The 27147-nt window shown below is 54.5% G+C and overlaps 1 protein-coding gene across 1 annotated transcript in view; it reads right to left on the minus strand.

Moving 5' to 3' along the window:
* Positions 1-27147, minus strand: part of BCL11B (BAF chromatin remodeling complex subunit BCL11B) — a 96514-nt gene that overhangs the window by 28148 nt on the left and 41219 nt on the right.

Below are 27147 nucleotides of genomic sequence, written 5' to 3' on the forward strand. Positions count from 1 at the left end.
ACCATTATAAGGAGACTGCAGGTGTGTGCACATGTTTTCCTGCATATCCCTGGTGAGTCTTCAGGATGGCGTCCCACAAGTGGCATTCCCGGGTACAGGGGGATGAAGCATCTCGCTACATGTTCCCAATTACCCCCCAGCCCCCTAATCCCTGCACCTCTTTATAATTCACCCTAACAGGGCATAAGAACACCTGGCCAACCCCACCCTCGGTCAGCACCCGTTAAGAAAACTTCCCATTTGATCACTAATTTTGGAAGAACCTTCCCTGGCTGGGCTGGCAGGCGTGTGGCTCTCCTGGTCCTCGCCAGGATGACGATGCCCACTGCGTGGGGACGGCGTTCTCCCCGGCACATCCCAGAGGCAGACCCAGTGCCGAGGACACACCGTGAGCCTCCCTCCAACTCCCTGGCTGCCAACTCCCTCCTCGGAATGATGCTTTGCATGGGGCCACTGTCCACAAACAATCATTTTTCAAAAAACAAACAGAAAAAGCAAGTCGCCGATACTTTTGCGCAATACTTGTCCGCTTCCTGAAAATGCGAGATAATGAATAAAAATGTTCATTACTGAATTATTCACTTTCCTCCCTGATTCACGTCCTGGTAATTACCGTGACCAGCCTAATAAAAACTGCTACAAACCGAAGGTCAACTGGCAGTTAGAAGTGTTCATTTTCATTTCAATGTATTCATCTCTGGCTCCTAATGGCCTCATTTTCTCCCATGCTCCTTAATAAATACCACTGAATTACAGGTTAAATAGCTAAATTAAATTATTGCAATTACAGCGTGCAGAGCCCTGAATCTGGGTTTACCTTTCCCAGTTCAATTAGAGGCGAAGTTTCAACAGCCGTGGAATTCTGATTGCTGTCAATATTCTCAATTGCTGAGAATCCACGCGGACGCCCAGATATTTGGTGAGAGGGGTTTTTTTCCCCCCGCTTGTTTCTGAGGGGCTGATTGGAGCTCTCGACTGAAACAAAATCACACAATCAAAAGTGGTTTTTGGAAAGCGACCACAAGGCATAATTGATTCCTTTCGACTGAAAAGGGAAAAGACTTAGCAGGGTTCTGGCTAAACGCTGTGTGTGCGTGTGCGTGTGCGCGTGCGTGTGTGTGCGTGTGTGTGTGTGTGTACACAAAAGAACACCCCCATCTTCCGAAGGGGAAAGTACATTTCAATAAATCCAGATCCTCGTTCCTTCATGCCACTGGCCCACAATTATCTTACGGGTCCACATTAAAGAGCTTCCTCATTATTTAAATATATTCTAATGCTTGTTGCTATTGCCTCGTCACAGGATTAATTATCCAACATCCCTTATAAGACAGAGTGTCTTAATAATACGGAGGGCCTGGGAAGGGAAGGAAAAAAAAAAAAAACCTCGCCTGTTCTGTTTCCCCAAATCCCAAGATGTGAGAGTCTATTTCTTGTGGAAGAGCTCCCCCTTACTTCTCTGTCCCTCTGCTTCTAAAGGCACCAAATCCCACCACTGGCAGGGCGCTTGTCTTTTTTCTTTTTTCTTTAAACAATCTTATTAACACACAGCACGGGTGAGCAGTGAAAGCCCACGAGGCCCACCCATGAGTGTTTAGAAATCTGGGATGCGGCGGGGATCCACGTCATGGGGGAGAGAGCCCACCCACTTCCCTGGCCCCCAAGCCCAGGCCTGGTCAGACTGGAGGGGAGAGCCGACTCCACCCCTGTGGGCAGGGGAGGGGCTGGCCGAACTCCGTCATCCAAACAGGAGCCTCTTTGGAGCTCTGTCATCCCTGCTCAGAAAGCCTGCAGAGGAGCCAATGCCAAGCACTGGAAGGCCGGTGCCTCAGCCAGAGCCCAGGAGAACTGGGCATGGCAGCCACCAGGCAAGGGTCTACTCAGTGAGCTCTGCTTAGGAACTCACATCTGGAAGCCTGCAAACCAGGATAGGCCTCTTTCTGGGGGCCTGCGGTGCTTTGTCTGCTCCCCAGAAAGGTGGAAGTTTCTCTGCCCCAGCCCAGGGAAGCCACTTTGCACATGACACTGGGGTGGGAGGGATCTGTGCTCACACCACATGGCCCACTCCTCCAGTGAGGGTCACGGCCACCACCCAGGGCTCCACTACAAATGCTTGTTCCAGGGCCTGGGCCAAAGCCCACCAAGGCCTCATGCCCCTGGTATAGGGCAGGCGGCTGGCACAGACACTTCCAGACCAACCCAGAACGGAAGCAGAGAGACCAAGAATGGGAGCTGCTCGAGGACAGGGCCTCCCCCAGGCCTGGCACAGAGCGACCTTGGGTCAGTGTCTGCTGACCCAAACCGAACGCAAAGCCTCCTCATCCTCGGCCAGCTGGCTCAGGCAGCCCTCAGAGCCTCTTTCCTCCCAGACGAAACTTTGCTGACATAGGGAAGTTGGCACAGCCAGGCCCTGGGTGGTGGGGACGAGCCCGGGCATCCAGGCAGGTCAGAGAGTGGACACACATCACCCCAACTTTCCAGGCACCCAGTGTTTTCCTAAGGGCAGGATCCATACCGCAGAGCACCCAGTTTCCCAAGAGAAGTGGCCAGTGGCCCACACAAATATTTCTACAAAGGAAGAAGCAACTCCAGCCAGAGGTTTCTAGCCCTGGAAACCAAACCAAGACTCATTTTAAAGAATGTCTGAGAAACAAATTGACCATCAACTGCTTAAAACCAATCAGTAGTTAAAAAGCTATCACAAAATGAACACTTCAAATACTTGGGGCTTTCGGGGTGGGCAGCACACATAGTGACGGGGCAACCCTCCCAAGTACTAGGCACACTCACACCTAGACCCTTCTTTCAACCTCACAACAACCTGATGAAACAGGTACCATCTTCTTCCTCCTCCTCGTCCCACTGGGGGGAACTCCTTCACTTTAGAGATGAGGAACCTAAGGCTGAGAGAGACGAAGTGACTTATCCAAGCTCACACCGCCAGGGGCCCCCAGGTGCCCACTAAGGGCTGCCTCCTGGGGAAAGAGCAGACACCCCACACCTGGCCCTGAACTCATCCTGATCTGCTGCCAGTGGCCTTCTCCACCTTCTCTGGCCTCACGCCTAGGCACCCCGACATGGAGCCCCTGCGGCTACCCCTCAGTCCCAGAAGAGACTCCTCCCTCACACCCCCAGGCAGTCCCTCTGCCTTACGTGGCCTGTCGTCCTATGTGCCGCTGCGGAATGTTTCTGCCTCCTTCATGTCTGGCTCAGACCCCCTCCCAGAGCTCCCCGCCTTCCCTGATGGTCCTTGGATGTGTCACACTGCTCCCTGGCTCTTTACGTGGGGCCTCCAGGGTCGGCAGCCCTGTCTCTGTATCCTGGTGCCTCCAGCGGGTGTCTCATGCCCCACCCGAGCGGGAGGCACCCACAGCACCAGTCAGCCACACCCGCCTCTGTACAAGCACCCAGAGTCACTTGCTTCTTCTTGCGAAGCCTTATACACGGTAGGGCCCACGAGGAGCTCACCAAGTCAGCTGGTGCTGGTCAGAGAAGGTGCTGGGGAGCACTTTTTGGCTCAGCTGAAAACTTGCCTTGGAATGAAGAGGAAAGCCCAGGGGCTCCCGCCTGAAGCCGTCTCAGTCCGCTGGGGTTGCTCTAACAACACCACAGGCTAGGCTGCTTGTAAACAGCAAACACTTATTTCTCACGGTCCCAGAGGCTGGGCGTCCAAGATCAAGGTACGAGCAGATGTGACATCTGGTGAGGGCCCCTTCCTGGTTCACAGACAGCCATCTTCCTGCCGTGTCGGCCCATGGCAGCAGGGACAGGGGTGCTCTGGGGTCTGATCACCTCCTAAAGCCTCTGCCTCCTAATACCATCACTCTGGGGGTCAGGATTAAACATATGAATTGGGGGGAACACAAATACTCAGACCATAACACCACATGGCAACTCAAGGGATGGAGGTGAGGACTCACAGGGCTGAGGGAAAACAACGGCCCCCGCAACCTGGTCCAGGATCCCCCCCCAAGCCAGGCCAGGGCCCACATCCTTCCAGAGCCCTAGGCAGACGGAACAAACCACCTTTTGGCCACTAGAGCCCGTGTCCAACAGCCCTCAGGCGTGCAGAACAATCTGACCCGGCCCCAGCCTCACCCAGGTCGGCTCACACTGGGGACAGTGAGGCACCTACATGAAAGGAACAAGCCTGGGGTCTCATGCAGATCCACCCCTGCTAAGTGATGCCCAACAAGACCCTCTCTGGACCTGGGCTCCTGGTGGGGCAGGGAGTCGGGCCAGCCAACTCCCAGCCCTCCACCAAGAATCCCGGACATCATGGCCCTAGTGTTCCGGGGGAGAGGCAGCCACTGGAAACCTACGTCCACAGAGAATCCCACGGGGCCCCTCCTCCCAATCCTCGGCCGTCCACGACCACACCCCACTCCGACAGAATAACTGGCAGCTGCCTTTTCCAAGCCCCCAGCACGCCCAGGCATCAGGCCGGGCCCTTCCATGCATTACGTCACTTCCCAGAGAAGGGGCCGGAAGCTCCAAGACGGAAGCAGCGTCCCCAGCTAAAGAGCAGGAAGGCAGCACCATGCCACTGCCCGCCGACCCCTTCTCGCCCCGTGGCCTAGGCAGGCAGAGCAGGCCCCCATGGCAAGCACCACACGGAGGGTCCGCACGGGCTCGGGTCAGCACCTGTAAATCCTGTCTACATCTCAGCAGAAACAGCGCACACATCCTCAGGATGTGGGACGGACAGAACACAGAGTGCTCTGGCCGTGGCCTTAATTTCTTAAAAGTGGGTTCAGAGCGGGTTCTCATGGGTTTGTTGCACAAGCATTTCCTGAGCATCTACTACATGCCAGGCCCTGTGGGGACCCTGGCAAGACCCCCCCCTTCCAAGAGCTCACTCACGCATTCATTCATTCATTCATTCACCCGTTCTTTGCTCTTTCATTTCACCAACGGGTCGGGTCCATGTGCCTTCCATGCCGGGCTCTGAGACGCAGTTATGAAGGGATTCCCCACCCTCCACACCTAAAGGCATCACCACAGCCCAGCACAGCAGGAAGCGACCCCCTCTGCCCCTCGAGGGCAACCGCAACCTCTCCCACTGCCTGTGCCCCAGCCCACAGAGCACGGGCCCGCGGGGACCCTGCTCAGTCACATCCCAGCCCTGGAATGGAAAAGGCCATCTTCGGGGTGATGACCAGGGATGTGCCGCTGAAAGGGGACAACCACTGTCCCAGGAAGCTGATGCACACGCGGCTATGCTTGAGCCGTGCGGCAGGCCCCTGGTGAACCTCGGGGACCAGCCACTGCCCAGGGGTCTGGAGTGAAGGCATCTCCCTCCCTGGCATCATCGGCATGTGAACCCTGCTGGCCTGTCCTTGAGCGCCCCTGTGCACCTCCTGCCTGCAGTGACCAGAGGCCCTTGACCTGCAGCGCTGGGGTTGGGGGAGGGGGCCGGCCGGTGTAGGAAGGCAAGTGGGAGATTCAGAACCTGGTTCCCCCACCCCAGAATGTCACTCCAACAGTGCACAGGAAGGTGGGTAGCAGACTCAGCGAGCCCTCAGCTGCCCTCCCAACACAGCGACTGAGCGTACCCATGCCCAGGCCAGTGCTGGGCAGCTGGGAGCTGGGCACAGACAGGTCCTGACAGGAGCTCTAAAACCTTCTCCTTCCCAGAAACGTCCCTCTTTCCCTGCCTCCGGGCAGAGCACGAGCCTGAGCCCAGGGGGTAGAAGACAGGTTTCAGACAAAACTGAGCACCAGTGTCTTAGTTCCATCTTCCGGTCCCTGAAGGTCATCATGAAGGACACTGTTCAAAAATGTCCAAAATGTTAAAGAAACTTATGAATGCACCCAAAATAAGGCCACAAGGGCAAAGCAAAGCAGTTGTGTGGCCTGGAACCTAAATTAAGCCCACTTGGCCTGACTACACCATCACTGCCACTGCCACTGCCACTGCCTCGCCCAGGGGCACCTGGGACCGGCCAGGTGGGTCAGGTCTCAGATCACCTGTGGGCAGGTGTTCAGAAGATGCACCTCTAGTTAAATTACTTTTAAAGGGAGGATGAAATGATTATTACTTAATGGAAACATGATCTTTTGAAACAGTGGGAAGGGAGAGTTAAAATAATGCAGGTCCTTGAAAGTAAGACCATCTGGGCAGCTCAAAGAGAATTCTGGGCTTGGGAGTGACATGCTTCTAGCCGTGGCCATTTCGTCATGGTGGGGTGGCCAGAGGTTCTCCCTCACCAGAACGCCAGGACCAGCTGGGCCCCCGGAGAACTCCCGTCCACTCTGGTGCCTTCGTCCATGTTTTATAGAGTTGGGGTAAATTCAAGGATTATCCCAAAGGCCGCACCACCCACTTGTGACCATCGTTAGTGAAATGCAACCATACTGCAACACATCGGCCACTCTAGTACCTAAGGAAAGAAGAACACTCCTTGCACCTCCTGGGTGCCAGCCCTGACCGGGCACTTTCTGAACCTCCATTTTGCAGAGAAGGAAAAAGAAGTCAAACATATGACGTCTGTGTGGTCCCGACCCTCCCCAGCCTTTGGTGGAACACGGTCCGCAATGAATAAATAAACAAATTGCAAGTAAGTGGTAATGAGCAGAATTCACAGAAATGTTCTATTCTCATGTTTTGCCTCCAACCATTGAAAGAAAAAGCCAGCACAACCACCTCTTTCCCAGAGCAGCTCGGTTCTCAACAACTGTGAAGGCATCATGAAGCCAGCCCGAAGGTCTGCCTACAGGTATCTATCCCTTGCAGAAGCAAGTTGTTGAAGGAAGGTGAACCCCAAGGGGACAGCCTGGTCTCACAGGAGGGGAGCCCACTGCACCAGCTCTGCCTTTCCGCCTGGAGCCTGAAGCTTCGGGAAGGGAACACCCGAGCCAGCAACATTCAGCAGGCTGCGGGCCAGGCCAGGGGCCCCCCGACCAGCTATCCACCTCTGTCTCTGCCTGTCTCCAGGGACAGAGGGGCAGAATGAGGTCTGGGGGAATGGAGAAGAAGAGGACCGGACCCTGAACTTCATGCTTTGTCTCAACTTCCAGATAAGAAGCTGCTTGCTTTTGTGTGTGCCCAAGGTACAACGACCTCTCAGCATAGCACTGATTACTCCTTATCTTGGAGATCCACAAACTACAGGCCATGGAGAGGCCACCTGTGTTTGTAAATAAAGTTTTATTGAAACGACAGTCATACCCATTCAGAACACACCATCCACGAAGGCTCTTGTCCTGCAACAGCAGAGCTAATTAGTTGCAACAGAGGTCACTGACCCACAGAGCCCACAGTATTTACTATCTGGACTTTTCATCTTGGATAAAGACCCTGCCTTATCTAAAAAACCATGGAAGGAAGTCTCCCAGGCTTGAGGTTGATGCAGGAATCCCTCGGTCCCGAATCGTCTTTCTTTCAGAAGCAAGTTCGAATTCTCCATGTTTCCCTTTTTGCCAGGTTGCCAGAGCCAAACTCTGTGCTCCCCCGTGGAACAGGTTCCTGGAACAACCTCTCCCATCCCTTGCTCGTCTGACTCCCCTTCTCTCACCATTGCTTTAAAGCTTCTGCTACTGGTTTACTTAAAGTAAGAGGCTTGATATTCCTTTATTACGGAAGCAGCTAGAGTATAAATGGTAAGGAAGAGAAAACGAGAATGAGAACAGGACGGCGCTCCAGCTCAGGGGTCCCTCTGCACCGTGATAAGCCTTTGGCAGAGGCCGCTCTCAGAATTCACCAGGGTGAGCCGCCCCCCCTTCCCTTCCAGTCCAAGCTCCCACCAGCTGAGTTCTCCGGACTGAAATTCTTGCATGCCGCTGAGCAAGCTTCGGGCACTCACTCTGGTCAGTACCCTACCCACTTCTGGTAGGCAAGAAGGTTCCAAACACACCCGTCATTCATGCAGCCCCTCCTGGGTGCCCAGGCCTACACTGAGGGCTGAGGCCCAGAGACAGACACACAGTCCGTGCCCTGGGAGCCCTGCCATTCCACACAAGAAGGATACGACCTCATCAGCTCGCCCCAGAGGTGTGTGCTAAGTGCTGCCTGGGAGAACTTTTCCCGGAGCAGGATCCCGGCTGCCTGGAGACCAAAGGACTCTCTGGGGAGAGTCTGGCCAGGCTAGAGGGCAGAGGTGTCCAGAGCCAAGCAAAAAGCCCATGAGGCCAAGCTCAGACCACGACAACAACCTGCCCTGAGCACTGGGGTTCCCACAGCTGCACCTGGAAATGTGCCACATATGGATGGGTGACCCCAAGCGAGTTACAGAGGCTCGGCATCCTGGTCTCCTCACACCACATCATGGTGACGGTCTCAGGAGATGACAGGTGTGCCAGGCCCGGCACAGCGTGGGCATCTGGGAAACAACTAGAATCTATAACAGCGGCCTGGCCAGCGTGGCTGAGCACAGCAGGCAGCACTGTGAGACAGTCCAGAAGGCCCTGGAGGCCATGAACCCAGCCGTGGGGCGTCTGCCCTCCTGTGGGGGGTCCCTTAGCCCAGATGTTTCAAAGCCAGAGCTGAAGGACCTCGTCCCTTGTCCTTCTGAGCCACATAGCTTGAACCTGAGCTCGCCCAGGTGAGCCATCCCTTCCCTCCTCAGGAAAGCCAGGCTGACAGCTGAGGTGTCAGCCACAGGCCCTGGGCCCTGAATTCCAGGTACAGACAGGGACCTGCCCCCACAAAGGCCAGAGTCTCTGAGGCCGCCATCCTGATAAGCACCACGTTATTTACTTAGAGTTTATTAGGAAGTTGCTGCCACTGGCTGTTGGCAGGCTCTAATATTTACACCTGGCCTTCTCGAAGTCTCCAGAAGTGCTGAACTAATAAGAGGGCCAGTGCTTCACGCCGCCGACAGGGAACTAACCAAGCAAGACCAAGTGCGGGGCTGCATTTAACAAGAGGAAAGAGGTTTTCAGGTTCCCTTTGGCTCCAGACTTGATGATTCTGGTTATACCACTCACCTGGGAGGCAACATACCCAGCTGCCACCATCCCATCCAGGGAGGCTGGGGGACAGAGCCCCTTTCCAGAATTTGGCTGGGCTCCTCTTTGAGCCACTCCTGGCCCAAGGCATGATGGGGCAGCATAAGGCATGTGTCCCCCATCCACCCACCTGCCAAACACGGTCAGGGCCCCTGGGTGGGCCAGGCAGGATGGTCATGTCAGAGCTACAGAGGACACGAGACACAGTCCCTGCCTCAGCCAAGGTCCAGTCTAGACGGGACACCATGCGCGGGCACAAACACGGCAGCTGGGCTGGGAAAGTCCAGCAGGGACAGAACAGGGACGCCCAAGTGCAGGGAGGAAGGGAAAGAGCGGCTCCACACAGAGAGCCAGGATGTGTGTGGGACAGAGCCCAGTGACAGCAGATGAGGCTCTGACAGCTGTGCTGGGACAGGCTCTGTACCCACACCGGGCCTCGAGACAAGGGAAGAAGTGCTGGAGCCTCACCACCCACACACGGTCCTCCGCTGCCACTTCCCAGCCGTGTGGTTCTAAGGAGAGCCTCGACCCTGAGCCTTGGATTCCCCATCTGTACGATGGAGCTGCCATCCGTGTCAGGGAGCTGTGATAAGCATTCAGGAGGCAAGGGGGGAGAGATGGGACCTATGGGGGGCAAGCTCCCCCCTCATCTCTCTCAGCTCATGTTCCTACTGGACCCCAAAACTCTGCTTCTTGTTGATCAAAACACACGGCCTCACTGACATCAGCGGGGAATTCTCAAGCGACTGGAGAGCAAGCAGGCCACGGCCCTGGGGTGGAAATCCATGGAGACCACAGAGGCCATGTGACAGAACAAGCCAAGTCCCAGGCCAGGACGAGGTCAGTGCAAGGGCTCCCGGCTCAGAGTGGCGAGCGACCACGGAGCTGCCGTGGCACCAAAATGAGCAGGAAAGAGAAACTCACCCATTAGAGCTCACAGCGCTCTCAGCAAGGTGCTGGACACACCGCACTGGGAAGCCTGGCCCGGCCTGGCCGGCGCCCACTGCTCCAGGACGCCAAACCAGAGGAAGGCCTGGGGTTGCGGGGTGGCGGGGAGTCTGAGGAGGGGAGGCTGGGGGGAGGGGAGGCTGGAGGCGGGACCCTGGAGACCACAGCCTGCAGGCTGTGCTGGGGCTGAACTGGCCAGGTCACCCATCCCTCTGCCTCTTTCAAGTCGGTGACCCCAGTCCAGAACTCTGCACTCTCTGCACCTCGACGGCGAAACCACACAACAGCAGTCTGTCCCAGAGGGGCAGGCTGACCCTGGCAACACCAGCACTCAGCGGGGCAGCCGTCACCTCTACAACTGCCACGCTGAGGCCAAGGCCTCCCCCACAACGCCACCGCCGCACCCAGTGGTCCAAAGACCCGCAGGCTCACAGACATTGTGTCCAGGGGCTGAGGAAACAGCGTGGAGTGGTGTCTTCTCTCCACCATTTCCTCAGAGGGAAGGCATACTGGATGGAAATGCCATGTCAACTTCTGGGCCGGTGTGATGGATCAGTTGGGGCTGCCTCACCGACCCGCTTGAGGCGCCCAGCCCCACCCACCCCCCCGCCCGAGTACAGAGCGGGCACAGGGGGCAGCATGGAGGTGTGTGAGCTGTATCCAGCCCTGAGCCTAAGGCATCTCCGGACCACAGCCTCCCCTTCCTTCTGGGAGAAACAAACAAGAACAGACATAACAAGGATTGCAGAAGACAGGAAAGCTGGAAGAGCTGGTCCAAAAGAGCGGCTGAAACCAGGGAGGGGAGAAAGAAGAGTTGCCTAAGATTTCCCTAAATCTCTGGGCTTTATGAGCCACAGTAAATGCAAGGGCACCGTTTTCCAGTCCACCTTGCCTGCAGACGTGTTTACTGAGAAGGCTCTCTCCAGGGAAAAGTTACTGAGAATAGATCTCTACTCAGCTAGCCAGCTCCCTGGCTCCAGCCCCTTTGCTCTAGACCTGGAATGGGCCCCAAGGAGCCCAAGCAGCTCGCACCTAAGACCAAGAAGCCGACGTTTCAAGATCTGGGCCCACGGCAAGGTGTGGAGGCCATTCGAGGAAATAGAGAGACACAGGCCAGCAAACTGGAAAGCCGGTACCTGGCAGGGGACTCTAGGTGGCCCAAGCAGAGATGCTGAGGGCACAGCTTCCCATGGGGGATCAGAATGCCTCTGAAATTGAAGCCAGGCACGTACTGCAGCCCAAAAGAGCAGCTCACACTGGACCAGAAGGGGAGACTTAGACACTCCCGAACCTGGGGTCTCCACACCTAGGATGCAGGAGGACCCCAAGGTGGAAGGGAGCCCAGCCCTCACCACCACCCACTTAGCTCAGCTGCGTGCAGCATTGCAGACCCCTGGGTCACCACAGAGAACATGCCTTCTCCTCTACCTACTGTAACAACTGTCATCATGAGATCAGCAATAGCTCCCCTTGCTGGAGCCTTCTGTGAGCCAGGCCCTGTACTAAGCACTGGACACACCCTGCAACCTGAGGAACGCCATCATCTCCCTTCAGTGAGGGACTCGGGCTGCAAGATGGCGGGGAAGGGCCACGGTCACCCAGTGAGGAAGGGCAGAGCCAGGGCCACCCCAGCCCTAGCAGCCCCCCAGCAGGGCTCTCTGCCCACCAGGCTCTGCCTCTGAAAGCACCCTTAGGGCAGCCTGTGTGCACCCAAAGGAGTAAGGATCCTGGGATGCCCAGAGAGCCTGTGCTTGCACTCAGGTGTCATGTGGGCACCTCACTCCCTCCTGGACCTATGCACCTTTCTCTGCTCCCTGACCCTTTCCAAAGCACCCCGGAGAAGCTGGGCACAGAGCCTGGTCCCAGACATTCACACACACACACACACACACACACACACACACACACTTCCTCCCAGACACGTGGGTCCATCACTCTTACTCTGCTGACCTCCTTAAAGTAAATGTATGTGCCGATGTGGGGGTCTCAGGGCTCTGACACGCTGGCCCACCACCCACCCAGGGGCTCTCACCATACCCTTCCCCACTCTCTGGAATCCCCCGTTGCTGGCCCCACCATTCTAAACCTTTGCTTATATTTCAGGAAATGTAATGAGTAAACAAATTCTGTTTTCCAGCCCCTGTTTATCAGCTACACGGGCTTTTTCTTCTTATAAAAAGAGGAAACTTCAACGTAATAGAAGTAAATGAACTTGAAGCCCTGCCCACCCCAATCCTCCCCACATCCCCCCAAAAACTGATGGTTCCAAACTCAGAAACCACACATTGTATCCAATTCCAAATCCAAGAGCCTGTCCCCTTCCGGTCAATGACTTTCACTGTTCTGATGTGGCCCGCTCACCTTCTGTCCTTCTCGGCACTGCCCCTCCTATAGGAGGATTCACCTGCGCGGGGGGCAGGACGAAGCACCTTGCTGAAGAAAGAGAAGCAAAAGCAAAATGGAACCCCAAAAAGGCTACATTGCCAAAACTCAAGTGCACACCCAAAGCGGGAGAGACAGAGCTCCGGGCTGGCCTGAAGACTGCATCTTGCGGGGCTGCAAGGCTCAGATTTCTTAAACACACAAAGCTGTAGTTTCCCAGAGGACATTCCCTCCCTCCCTGCCCCCCTGCAAGCTGCATCTGGGGCCAAAGGTCAGCCCACCTGTGGCCCAGGCCTGGTTGGTGTCCTGAGAGGCAACAGCCAGGGAGTCCCTGATCCCAGCCTCAGGGCACTCTCCCACCTCCCTAGCTCCACCTGGCTGCTTTCCCCCAGAGCAAGAAGTCACTGGGTCTGTCCCCTCCCCATCAGTGTCACCTCTCTGCCTTGGTCCCCAGCTTGGTTATTGGAGGTTTCTGGGAAGGATGAGTAACACCAAATCGATAGACCAGTTTCTTTGAGGGAACAAAACCTAGCCTGTCTGCACCCTCAGCTAAGCGGGAGACCCACTGTGGAGAGGGGACCCCAGGATTCTGTGCTAGGGCCAGGCATGGAGCAGGGAACCCACTCCACTCCCATCTGCTTACAGTTCACATGAGCAGACATGGAACATTTTCAACTGGACATTAATCATTCGCAGCAATTAGATACCCAAGACCTTGCAGAGGGAATGGAGGAAGCCCCGAGGCGCTAGACGGCCAGGCTCCCCGCCTTAGGTGAGCCCGCATAAAGGGAAACAGAAACCCTGGGTCTGTTCTCTCAGGTGCTGCATGCAAGGCCCCACAGCAATCAGACTGCAGAGGCTCGCGATGCAAGACGCCCAGCGGATTGTCAGCAATGAGGTATAATTGAAAGGATTAACATGAATGTGATGTTTCCCTTCCAAAAATTCGAGGAACGCCACAACGACTCTCATCTGGGCTGGTATGACTCATGTTTTTAATAGAGGAACTTAATTTTCTCTTCTGAGGAATTTGGACTGAGGGAAACATTGTCTAAGAACCGTTCATTTTACTCCACCGGCAGTAAGTCGCAACACCCCAAAAGTAAAAATAAAGGTCCCCAGTCTGTCCCTTGTCTCCCAGAACAAACTGTGAGGCACAGGAGGGGTCCTCTATGGGCCTGCCCAGAGCATGAGGTCTCAGGGGAAAGCGTGGGGTCTGAGATCCGCTAGACAGGTCCTAACTCAGTGTGGTGGCCTGTGGCGAGGACCTGCCTGTCTCTAGGACACTGCTCGAGCCATGCCCACTCAAAGGGCATCTGGCAATGCTGCACAGGGGCCCAGGCAGGGCATGCTGTGTGAGCAGGACATGAGGCCGTTCCAGCAGCACGAAGGATGCAAGGGCACAGCTGGGCCGGGCACCTTCCTCCTGATCTGGAACGCTCCAGGTAACACAGCCCCTGGTGCCTTTTGGAGAGGTACGCCCCATCATCCCAACCCTATGGCATCCTGCTCCCAGCAGAGCTGGCTCCCAGGAGACTGGGCCCTAGGACAGACTCCCCCCTCTGCTCAAGGCCTGGTCCTCACACTGGGCACAGGTCAACAAAACCAAGGCTCAGAGGTCAGAACAACCTGTCGCCATCCCCAGCTGCCTAGTTAGCAGAGGTAATGAGACATCACAGAAGCCCCAGCAATGCCCGTCCCTTCCCAACTCCCTCCCTCCTGGCAGAGTCAGCACGCCCATATCCACCTCCCTGCCCTGAGTCCCCACAGAGACCCTGCCTCCCAGGGCCATCCCAGCCCAGCAACTCTATTCCGGATTCTGATGAGTGTCAAGTTTTACATAAAAACTGAACCCAGAATGAGCATCTGGGGTGCAGACTTCTTGGAGCAGCAGTACCAGGCAAGACCATTTTTCTGCCTCTTTACCTTCCTAGATGTATCTTCTTATTTACACGGCCCCCGGCAGGTCCCCCAGTGCACACGTGCTTCTAGCTGACGGCTGGGTCCTGAGGGGGAAGCGGGATCGTAGGGGCCAAGAAGCTGATTCGAGGTACTGCCCTTCACCCTGCCAAAGAGCCCCTGCAAGTGAGAATTTCCCAATCCCGCATGCCAGGAGGGAGGATGTGCCAAAATACCACCGTCCCTAGGACCCTGTCTCTGTGTCCTGGAAGCTCGGTCACCTAGCCGGCCGCGGCAGGATGTCCCTTCTGAGTGCCGCACGCCGCTCACCCAGGCTTCCACCAGACCCCACAGCGCCCAGGACGCCACCCACGACCCCCACCCCCAACCCGCAATGAAGAACAGATATCCAGATCCCCTCCCCAACTCCTCCCCACCTCTGCTCCGGCCAAGGGAGAGGCTCTCATTTATAAGTTGCAGATAATGTCACCCACCATTCATCCAAATGTGTCACTAACATCCCATTAGACTGTAATTATTTTTTAATTAAAACTAAGAAAACTGGCATGCCTGTGCCGACTTTATGCATCTGTTATGGGTTAAAATAGCTTTTAAAAAATGTTTCGGAGACCGCAGTCTATTGTGGCCGCGGCCTCTGCCAAAGAAAACGCAAGCTTGCTTATTTTCTCCATGGGGCGCAACAGCGCCTGTGTGTGCCGGAACAGAATCGGCTGGCCGTGAAAAGAATTCTAAATAAAACACAAACATGGAATTTGGCAACGCCACAGAAGCAAGCTTAAGACTAATTCCAGCATGCGGACGGCTCTCACATAGTAAGTCTGGCTCCAGCATAAATGAAACCAGGCACTGTAAAATACCAAGCAAGTTGGAGTTTCAACTTAAAGGGACAGAACGCTGGTTCCAGGTATAAAAGCTTATTAAGCCGGCTTGCGCTGGCTCCATAAATCCATAGGTTATTAGCTGTATGCTTTCAGCCAATCCCTCCTTAAAGAGATGCATATTAAGAGAGAGAACAACAAATGAAAACCATCACTTTGCACTTGACTTTTAGTGCAGTGGTTCTGGAAAATACGGTGCTCGTTACCTCAATTAGAGGAGAAAGACTTTCTGAAACCTCAAATACCCATAAACCCTAAGGGGAGGAGGGAAGATGGGGCAGAGGGGCCAAGGGATGCCAGGTAAGACTGCCCCATCCCCGTCGGAAGGATGAAAAGGACCCCCGAAAACCAGACTTGTCAGAGGCAGGACTCAGCCACAAGGGGAAAAGCCACGTGGAGGCTGGAATACGTCCACTCAGGAAAACAGCAGTGATAATGACTGTGATAGTGATAATTATAGTTATAATGACAATAAAAATACTATAGTGATACCTGCCACTACTCACCACCTTTATACACCAGCCGCTGCTGAAGGTGGCCTGATGGAACTGGGAAAGACTTCCAAGTATAATGGAACAGTTAAGGGCCCTTAAGTCTGACTGCCTCAGTTTCCCAATCTATAAAATGGGAATGGTGGTGCCTTCCTTGCAGAGTTGGGACGAGGGATATTGAGGATGAAGCCCACCTTAAATGTTTAGCCAAGGGCTAGTCATCCCACTAAGTTGCAACCTCATTTTATAGACCAGGAAACTGAGGCCCCTAAAGGCTAGGTCACTCACCAAAGTCAAAGAGCTGGTAAGTGTCAGAGCAGGGATTTCAGAAAAGCTACCTAGCTCCAAAGCCAGCGTTCCTCACGCACGCACTCCTGGCTGGGTCACACCACCACGGGCCACGTTCTCTGGGACTACGAACTGGGGGCTCTCTCTGAGGTGGGGGCAGGCAGGGGGATGCGGCCTCCCCTAGAACGTAGCGAGAAGACAAATTCATCCCCAGAGAGAGATTCGCCCTCAAAGCCTCTCAGCAGGCCTCGGTACTGGAACTTGACTGCACGCCGCAATCCAGGGAGAATTACAAAGTTCAGGGAGGAAAACAATCAAAGGGCCTCTACCATAAACACCCTGCACCGGGCAGGGGGAGGTGACCCTTGCTGTGCCGATAATTCCCCCTATGCCACCACACACGTGCATACGCATGTGCACACACACAAATATACACACACCAGACACGCTCACGTTAACACTCACGTGTACAAACACTTAACACACACGAACGTGTGATATGCATGTACCCACACACATGCTCACGTATACACATGCACAGATATGAGCGCACACACATTCACATAGCCACACACATGTATGCACACTCACATATACACACTCGTTACACACACACACAAATACACTCACATGTAAACACACAAACACACGGGGCCTTTTATTACGGGGTCTGTGCCAGGCCCAAGGACCCTGGCAGAGGCAATGGGAAAAACCAGGGAGAAAATTACATGAGGCAATGTTTGGCTCCAAATAAAAAAGCCATGGAATGTCTTCCCTCAAGTCTTGGTTATTTCTTACAGGTCCACTCCGAGCTGGATCGTGCGGGGGATGGCAAGGCAGGTCAGCCTGGCCTAGAAGGAACACCCGACCATTCTGGCCCCCAAGGTGAACCAGCTGCGCTCCCAGCACTAACCAGCCGCCTGATCATGTGTGACGGGGACACCCCAAGCAACCAGCACCCATGAGGGCCACAGTCAGTCTGCACGTGGCCGCTCCTCTGTGAAATACACGCTCAGCAAAATGGGGGCTGGGTCCTGACCCTCTGACTCTTCCCCCCCCCCCGCCCCGCTCTGCAAGCCTCCACAGCCTGGCTTGGTGACATCACACTCCAGTGGGCTCCGAGCTGCTCTTCCTGAAAAGATGCATGTCTTAGAAGATGCAGACTAAACATACTCCTGGCTTCTGAGAGCCAGTTTACAAAAATAATTATATTTTCTTTAAGAAAAGAGATTATAGGCAAGTATGTGTCCGGCTATTTTTAGTTCCTATTCAACTCTGCTAATTTTTTCTCATAATAATCACTGAAGACTTTTTTTTAAAGCCACCCCCCCACCCCGTTAATAATTGTGTTCTGACTTGGCACAGGGGCAGGACTGGGGGCGGGGGGCACACAACCTTCCATAAAACACGGAGGTCTGAGTTTTGCCCCAAGGTGACAGCATCTGAAAATCACTGGAACAAGGAACATCTGGCCATCTTGTTGGAGACCAGCTCCAGGCTCAACCCAGTACACTTCTGGGGGATGCCTTGCATATACCTGAACCCTAACCTTGGTTGTTCACAGAGGACATCAAATTGGGGTTCCTGCCCTGAAGGGACCTACAATCCAGCAAGGGGTATGTTGTGGGTTGAATGGTGCCCCCCACCAAACGCCATGTCCATAACCAAATCCCTGGAATCTATGACTGTGACTGCATTTGGAAAAAGGCTCACGGCAGAGGTCATTAAGTTCAGGATTTGAGATAAGATCATCCTAGATTATCCGGGTGAGCTCTAAATGGAATGACAATTGTTCTTCAGTTTTCCTTGTCTGGGAGAGGAGAAGACAGGCCCCAAGGATGAGGCCTCGACCACAGAAGCAGAGCTGGAGGATGCGGTCACAGCCCAGGAACGCCGGGAGCCACCAGAGGCTGGAGGAGGCCAGGAACAGAATCTGCCCCCGGAGCCCCCCAAGGGAGCATAGCCCTGCTGACACCTTGAGTTTGGACTTCTGTCCTCACGAACTGTGAGGTGACAAACTTCTGTTGTTGGAAGTCACCCCCTGCCCCCGCCTGTGGCCATTAGCTGTGGCAGCCCTAGGAACTAATACAGGACAAAAGAAACCACAGCCCCACAGACAAATCCTCACTGCAGTCTCACGATTACCCTCCCTCTGACACAAAGGACCTGAGGCCACATGATCACAGAAGTCACCCTATGATCCAACTCAGGATGCCTCTTCTGCGATTGCTCCCAGCCCAGCTGGGAAAGCAAGGCTGGCATAGTGATCCCCAGGAGACAGGGACCCAGAGAGGCTCTGAGAGGGGCGGGACCCCGGCTCACCCTTACTCTCAGGTGTTCCCACTCCAAAGTACATGGCTCTTTTGCTAAACCGAGCCCAAACCAGCACCCTAAGGACACAGGAGAAAGAAAAGTGAAAATTGTCCACTTGCAGAATTTTCTTCCCCAAATTCTCAAGCTAGCAAAATGTTTAGCTGACTGCTAAAAATCAGCAGCCTGGGAGACAGGCCGTCGCTGGGAAGCACTTAGGAGAAACGCAAGAGGCCGTTACCCCAGGGTGAGACCCTCAAAGGAAACGTACTGAGGGAGGTGGTCATGGGAGCCTGGCCACTGATGCTGCGTCTGAGCTCAGCAAGAGCCCGTTCCCTTCCGGACCCTCACATTCCACCACGTAAAGTGTGGCTGCCGCTTTGGCGAACAGGTGCGCAGTTCCCCAGTAAGTCAGACAGAATACCACGTGGTCCAGCCATCCCACCTCTGGGTGTACACCCGCAAGAACTGAAAGCAGGGTCTCCAAACAGTGGCTGCACACCCATGTTCATAGAAGCACGGTTCACAGCGGCCACAGGGTGGGAACAAACCAGGGTCCATCCCAGGACCAACAGACAAACACGATGCGGTGTATCCACAAGAAGGGACGTTACTCGGCCTTTCCAAGGAAGGGCATCCTGACCTGAACTACAACGCGCATGAACCTTGAACTCGCTGTGTCGAGTGAAATGAGCTACTCACGGGGGGAGAAATATTGTCTGATGCCACTTCTATGTGACACCCAGAGGAGTCAAACTCACAGGGGTAGGAAGTAGAATGCGGGAAGGGGGAGATGGGGAGTTAGCGCTTCATGGGGCTAACAGAGTTCCAGTGTGGGATAACGAGAAAGTTCTGGAGATGGATGTACGGTGGGAGCAGAACACACAACAGCGGGAATGTACTTAATGTCACTGAACTGTACACCTAAAAGTGGTTAAAAGGATAACTTTTGTATACTTCACCACAATTAAAAAAAAAAATCCGACAGACCTATCCTCACACCGTGGCAAGAAAGAATCCGTGAAAAGTGCACACAGAGCCCGGGACTCACGGTGGACCCTCAAGCAACGGCTCCTTTTACTATCAAATCAAGACTAAAAGGAGGCACTTGTTAAAGCACAAGGAAACTCGAGAAGAGGGTGCATCAGGGGAGCTGGCTAAGTACAGCGCCCCATGGGCCTGTGCCATCGGCCATTCCGCACATCCTATTAACAAAGGCAGTCATTAAAAATGTCTGGCTTTATGAAAAGATTCCAAATGCCCGTCTCTGCAGGTAGTGGCTCCATTTTCGCATTAACCTCTTTCAAGAAGTCCTGACCCTCTGACTCCTTCCACTGAAATCATCAAGTACCGGCCTTCCTATTATCCAGGGCTGGGGCCAGGCCTGCAGTACCCCGAGATTCAGAAGCTCGCGCCTCTCCCTCCAGGGCTCCCACTCACACCTGCCAGGTACAAGGCCAGCAGGAAGGCTGTCTGGGAGCCAGAGAGCAAGGATAGGAGCAGGCTGTGTCCCCCAGACCCAGGGAGACCCAGGTTCAAATCCCACTTTTGCTGTCCACCAGCTGTGCAATTTCGGGCACATTCCACCAGCCCTCTCTGGTGTGTCTCCTCAACTGTGAGCTATAGACTAGGCTATCTCCTCAGAAAGAAGGTGCTGGGAGGCCTGAAGATCTAGGAAGGCCCCTGCAGATGGCCTGACACACAGTGGGGGCACAGAAATGGAACCTTACTGTAACCTGGTGGCCCCATTGCCAAGTGTAAGAAGGGACCCTGGTGCGAGGGTTAGCCACACCTGATGCTTCCACCCCCGCCGACCACACACCATGGACACATGCCAGCCCCTAAGGAGGGGCCTGAAGTGATAAGCAGGCAACAGCCCCCCTCAGGTGTGAGGGCAGGCTGTGTGTGAAATCCCACCCAGACGGACCCCTGCCCACCAAGGATTTCTCCCCACTGACTTCTGGATTAAATTGGCCAGCCTTGATTATGTTTGGATAAACTATATTTCATGGTTTAGACTATTTGGGTTTGATTGTGAAATATGTACAGCACACAGCCCCTCCGCCTTGCCTGGCCCTCGGGTTTAAAAAGTCAAGTACATTTTGCTTCCCCCACCAAAAAAAAAAAAAAAAAAGACAACACCAAGAACACCTCAGGCTTTAAGAAGGACCAAAGTTTGTTTCTCTCCAATGAAGAAAAATTGCTACTAACGGACCACGTACAAAAATTAGGAGGTGGAGCCACAGACTGGCTCAGTGGATGAGTACGGGACTCTTGACCTCGGGGTTGTGAGTTCAAGCCCTACGTTAGGTGTAAACATTACTTAAACATAAAATCTTAAACACACAGACACACACACAAAGTGAGTGGCTAAGAGCACTCTGTGTCTCTTCTTTCTCTCGCAGACATGAATATGACCTTTCCTGGGTGTTCCCCGTCTACCAGCATTTCCTGAGCACCTACAAAGAGGGACGTGCCTGCCTGGGCTCTGGGAACCCAGAGAGGCGGATTTACATGGACCCAGTACAGGCCATGGTGAGGGCAGCTACGAGGTCCCTGCCTCCCAGCCAGACCCCAGAAACCCAATCTGAGGGTGATGAGATGAGAACATCTTTCCCGGTGCCCCAGACCTCTTCTTTCATGCCAGAGTTCCCTTTGGTGGACTGAGGGTTGGTTCTCTGTGTCCCCGTAAGTCACTCACAACTCGGACCCCTCAAGAGCACCCCAAGGTCGAAGAGGCTTGCCAGGTCAGCAGGACCTCTCCTGGCTAACACGCACATCCGCGTGTGTCACTGGTCACACGCTGGAAGATTTCCAACCTCCGGCCTCACCTTCCCCATCAGGAAAACCCCAGAGGATCTGCAGGACCCGCCTTGCTCCCGGAAGCTCAGTCCTTTCAGGTTTCTTCTGCACAGAAAGGTAGTCTTGTGCAGTCCAGCTACCACAGCAGGAATCCTGCTGAGTTCGTGTCCTCCCCCAGATCAGGCGGCAGCACAGCCAGTGAATGAAGGAAGACCGTGGGGACCCTCCCACGACCATGTCTGAATGTGGTCTGGCTTCCCACCGCAAGCTGAATTTCCAATGCCCCTGTTTGAGCCACTCTGCAGCCCGATAGGAGGCAGGAGGAAAGAGCTATAAGCTCTGAGCCCCAGGATCCTCATGAGCAAAAGGGGGGCTGCCTCTTTTTAGGGGAGTTATGAGGATGGGGTGGCCTAAGCGAAGTGTGCAAAGTGTCCAGGACAGTGCTGGCACATAGTAGGCCTGCAGAAAACCCTGGCACATCACAGGAACAGTGATGGCGGTGATTTCCCACACAGCAAACTTGCAAAGAGATGGCAGCCAAGTCGTCGTCATGGGGCCTCGGGCTGGGGGACCCACGGCTTCTCAACAGCCCAGCTTCCTCCTCCTTGCCTCTCACACCTCCCATTGCCTCCGCTTCCCCACACGCTGGTGCTCGGCTGCGGCCACCCCAACACAGTGGCCATTTAGTGGAACCTCCAGTGCAGGGACGATGGGCAGGTACGCCTAGTGTCACCATTTCACAGGGAAGGACACTGAGGCTCGGGGAGAGGAGGTGGCTAGCCCAGAGTAAACATATTCTCGGTCAGGCACCTTGAGGGCAGGCACCAAGCACGGTCCCACCTCTGCAGCTTCCCACGCTGCCGACAGCCCTCCCAGCAGTACGTGTCCACAGTGACATTTCGTTTCAAACACGAGTCCATGCACAGAGCCCCGAGAAGGGACGGGGCAGCCAGTGATCAAAGCACAACCAGAGAACGTCTTAAACCGAGGACACACGGAGGCGTGTTCCAACTGCAGGTGGCAAAACTGAGGGTCCAAGAAGCTAAACGTGCAGGGCTCCTCAGAGGAAACCATCGCTCCGCTGCCAAATCAGACTGCGAGCCTCATGGGCCTTCATCAGGATGAGGAGTGTCCTTCCCTAGCTTCCAGTCTGAACGCAAGCAGGGGCAGTGCGGCCTGGTGGGCAGAGCCTGACGGGCACAGAGCCCGTGTCACAGTCTCCACCTCAGTGACCCGTCTAGATGATGGAGGCGTCGGATGGGCTGATCTCCCGGACCCCCGGCCCTACGTCATCCAAGACAGACTGAAGCCGCAGGTCACCTGAAGACAACCCATTTCCGGACTGCTCCACCCCCGCCACGTGGAGGGCCCCCAGCCTCCTCTGCCACGTTCGGATTCCCTTCAAAACTGCAGAACGTGGCCGCCTGCTCCGAGATCTCGGATGTCGGTGGCCAGTGCTGGTTCCTCACATCCACTAACTGCTTTAAAGCGCTGCATCCAGTGCTGCATTAAAAATTAATTACACATGCTATTTTATTGCCAGTGCATAATGTAATGAGCACCAGCTGTGCTAAACAGCCAAACTCCTTTTTAAGACAGCTATAAAAAAAAAAAAAAGAAAGAAAGAGAGAAAGAAAGAAACTGCACTTCCAAATGCCTCTCCTGTCAGAGCAGAAAAACAGCAACATCTTGTGCGGATTTGAACAGAATTCGTTGATTTGGCTGTGCCTTCAGAACGTCTGAAGGGCCGGCTCGCAGTGAAATAGAATCTGGCAGGGCTGCAGCGGTCTCCTCTCCGGGATGTTGCTGGGACCCCTTTTATCCAAGGACAGTCACTCTGGTAGGTGCCCCTGCGCCTCCCCTCACCCCACCGGTCCCCCCACAAGCAGCACTGCACTCCTTCTGGCCCCCGGAAATGCAGTGCCCTTGGCCCCTGTAGGTGCTGGAGCAGATGTGACTTCCCGGACGGTGGGCTCTCCTGGATTTCTCCCAAGCCCTGCTGCCCTCTGCCACCTCCACCAGCCTGGAGAGTCAGAGTCCTCCGTCCTGGGGCCTTGCAGCGCTCAGCGGCTTCTCCGGGTACCTCCCCCAATTACGAAAGGAGGCATCTGGGTTTAAAGACAGGCGGTCCAGAGCAAACTCTGCAGTGGTGTGATCCCAGGAAGCAGGCAGACACCAGACTAGAATCCACTGAACAGGCATGCAAGAATCACCCACGGGTTGTAAATGCCGGACCACCAGCCCCCCGGGTAATGTAGACATCGCAAGGCATACAGATGACTCTTTAAATTTTTAATGACTCTCCTGAGAGCCCCTTTCCTCCAGTGAGCCAACCCCCATTGACAATGGGACCTGGTTAGCCCCGAAAGACTCACAGCAAACGCGACTTTGCAGAGGGAATCACAAGAGCACGTCTCGAACCTTCCCCAGACGGAGTGCTTCTGTCCACACACATTCATCCACACTCACTTCTCTTCTTCTTCCCCCACCCCATACTCACCCCTCCCTCCAGAGTCTCCACGGAGGCTCTCATGCCCTACTGGGGAGCCCCTGCACCCCCTGCACCAGAACAGAGGCGGTGCACCAGCAGGGGCCTGGCAGGCGCTGCCATCTCGGTCCGCATCACCCTTTGGCTTCCCACTGATCCTCCGGTGTTAATTAAACCCAGTTCAGAATGAAACTACAGCGTGCTTCTCGTTCTGGTACGAAATGTGCAAAGCACAGACCATATCATTAACATAAAACTTCCAGAAATAAGGCCACTTTCCAGACAGACTGTATTAATTGCATCAAGCTTCCACAGCTAGGGTGGTCTGCTCCACAGTGTCCCATTGGATGGCTCCGGTTATAAAAACCAACACAAATGAACACTGGGATATAATTGAAGGAGGAGACCACGACAGATTCTACTGTTACACCCTACTATTTACTTACAGGTATTCTTTTATCTTTATTGTCCCTTTAACCCATGCCAAGAAACCCCAGACTAGTTAAATAACACAGCAAGCAATTTCAGTAGAAAAGTAAATTGAATTTAACTTTACAAGATTGCCCTGCGATTTCAGCATCTACTAATGACTGCCACTGACTCCTTCTATTAAATCCAAACACTTCCACTTCCCCAAGCTGGGATCCTGTGTGTTCTTGCGTGAGACCTTGAACTTCACCGAGCACATGTATTAATCACGGTAGCTGATGACCATTTGTGGCTTTTAAATATCCTTTTCCACTTCATGATGCTGCTACATGATCTGAGCCAGCCAAGAGGCTAAATGCCTTTCAGGATGGAACCTGGAGATCCAGCCTGATGTAAAATTTCAGACACGTAACTGTGTACTGCTATAAAACCCATTCTACTCAAGCATGAATCAGAACTTCCACAGGGCTCACTCTGCGTGAGGCACCGGTCTCAGCACCTGCTATACATGACCTCATTTGATCCTCAAAACAAGCTTTCAAGGCATAAACTATCATCACCCCCATTTTATAGGTGGGAAAACTGAGGAATAGGGAGGAAAACAGCTTGCCCAAGGTCACAAAACCATACAGAACAGCAGCCTTCACTCAGGCAGGGGATACACTCTGATGACAGCCTGACAGTCATGGAAACCCCGAATGCGGAAAGGTTCAGGGGAGCCAAGGCCCAGAGGTTTCCGAACCGGTCTCCGAACACCCCACCCCTGCCTGGGGACCTGAGCCAAGTCATGTGCCCAGGCATCCACAACAGCCAGTAACTGAAACGGATCGACATGACCAGTTTAGAAGTCAAATGTGCAGTCTCATTTTTAAACGTTACATATGTATCATGTGATACACACGTACCTACGTGTGTAGACGCATTTATATTTTTTATTACAGAAGAGGAAACAGCCCCAGAGAGGGAGATCGGCTTCTTCAAGGTCACCAGCCAGGTGGAGCGAGGGCCAGGATCACAGCCCCAGCTTCTCAACTCCACGGGCGCCCTGGAGAAGTTCCTACGTGAAATTTCTCAGGAAAAAAAACTTCCATTTCCAGGAACGCCCAGACTCGAAGCCCTCCCAATATCTCAGCAGAGTCAAAAAGCAATGAAAAGCCCAAGTCCCTCCTCCCTACCGTGACCGTCAGAAGGTCTAGGGTGGAGGTCCCGGGAGGCGGGGCTGTCTGGGATGCTGCCAGCCAGAGAGGTACAGAAACACACAAACCTGCGTGGCTTGCTCCCCCATAAAATCACATCCTTCTATAAATAACTGTGAATGCCTTCACGGGCATGCAATTAACCTGTGTGAAACACGGTTACTCCCGGGTTTTCCGTATTAATTTGAAGAGATAGGTTCAGTGCGTCCTGATCTGAAAAGAGACAAAACAAAGTAAGGACGGTGGCCCCTCTCCGTCTTTACAGAGGACTGCTTCTTCCTAACGGGTTACGGCGAATTTAATGACTCCATTCCAACTACTAATTAAACAGGCACTAAAAACACTTCAGCAAACAGCCCAGTGCCAGGGACAGAAGCCACAAAGGGACAAAAACCTCCGGAACAGGATATTTTCAGGTACTGAAACTGATCGGAAAGTATGGAGGGACAACCTCAAGCAGGCTAATTAAAGGGGCTCCAACAGTGAAAGAGGACAGCGCTAGAAATCTCGGCCAAACGTCAGAGGCCCGAGAGCAGGCCTCCGAGGAGGGTTGGGAAGGGTGGTCCCAGAGACCCCAGGAACAGTCCCCACCCTGCCTCACTCCTCTCCCTGGGCACCGACGTCAGTTCGGGGGCAGCTCAGGGACTCTAAGCCCTCGTAGCATCAAGTTCTAAAACCCAAGAGGGACTCTAAGCCAGATGAGCCAATAACAGCGATGAAGCAGTTTCTGGATGACCAGACAGGGTCAAATCCCACCTCTGCCCCTCCTTCCGCTTCCAAGAGTCCTCTCTGCAGGTCCCCATTCCCACTCTCCCCATCTCCACCCCTGCAAGCTGCCGGAGGGCCGGACCCACTGTGCCTGACTCCACCTTGGTTTGCGCAGCGCCTACAAACGAGGTGCTCCAGAAAGGGCCTTTCATGAAAGAATGAATGAACGTGGGCTATGAGAACTCCACATCTCCGAGCCTCACTTTCTCATCTGTAAAGTGGGGAGAAGAGAACCTACCTCCTCAGGTCACTATGGGAATTCAATTCAAGAATGCGCACAAAAGGCCCAGCGCAATCCTGCACACAGTAGGCCCACACGTGGTCCCTTGAAGGAAGGGGGTGGAGCTGTGGCTGAGGGCAAGCGTGGGAGGACGTGCTGCTACCAGAGCCAACAGAAGGTTAAGTCAAGCCCCGGGCGCTCCTCTGCCAGGGAAGTCATGTTTCTGTACCACAGAACTTGACCAAGTCTAGTTGGAAACACTCAGGCTGATCTCTGATAGCGCGACCCCCCCCCCCGCGTGGCCGCAGGGGCTGCAGCGCTAATTACAGGAAGCCAGGAGAGCAGCGCAAGCACCCAGATGAAGCAGGCATCCCTCGCTCAGAAGCAGAGATCACAGCACAGCCCGACAGAGCTAGGAGGGGAGCCCCAATCACCCTGGGCGCTCGGGGAGCCCCAATCACCCTGGGCGCTCGGGCAGCCCTGGGCAAGGAGCGGGCTTCTTTGCCCGCAGCGTTGACTCCTTCCCGGACAATTTTCGTCTTTGCTTTGTGCATTCAAGGCATTAGCCCAGTACCTAGGACGCCACCATACGCCACGGCAGGAGCTGCTGAAGGCTACAGGCCACACCACCAGCAGGAAGGTCTAGGAGGCTCTCGTGCCCAGAGCTGGGGCCATCTGTGGCCCTCTGCAGAGCTATGGCTCCACCAGGGACTGTCCCTTGGGACAGCTTCAATTAAAGCAAAACCTGTCCCAGAAAAATAATTTTCCCTTCACTACTCAAATCAAGAGAAAGCCTGCAAGGTGCCCAGTGACAAAGCTGGGACAAACTGAATCGGCCCCAGCTCTGTGCACCCCCCCCACCGCCTTTCCTGGCCCCTGCCCCGAAGCCAGACCTCGGGGTGCTCACCACCACCTGTGTGGGTGTCAGCCTCCTGGCACCAGGCCCTGAGCAGGAGAGGCTGGGGTGGGAGGCCTGTGCCCACAAATCCAGGGACCCCAGGCCACAGCAGGAGTTTGGGCTGTGTTTGGAAAGAGAGGTGGGGGGCGCTGTGCTCTGGCTGCCCGTCCGCCCACCTGT

Source organism: Ailuropoda melanoleuca, chromosome 14 (assembly GCF_002007445.2).
Source record: "Ailuropoda melanoleuca isolate Jingjing chromosome 14, ASM200744v2, whole genome shotgun sequence".
In the NCBI taxonomy this organism is placed as follows: Eukaryota; Metazoa; Chordata; class Mammalia; order Carnivora; family Ursidae; genus Ailuropoda; species Ailuropoda melanoleuca.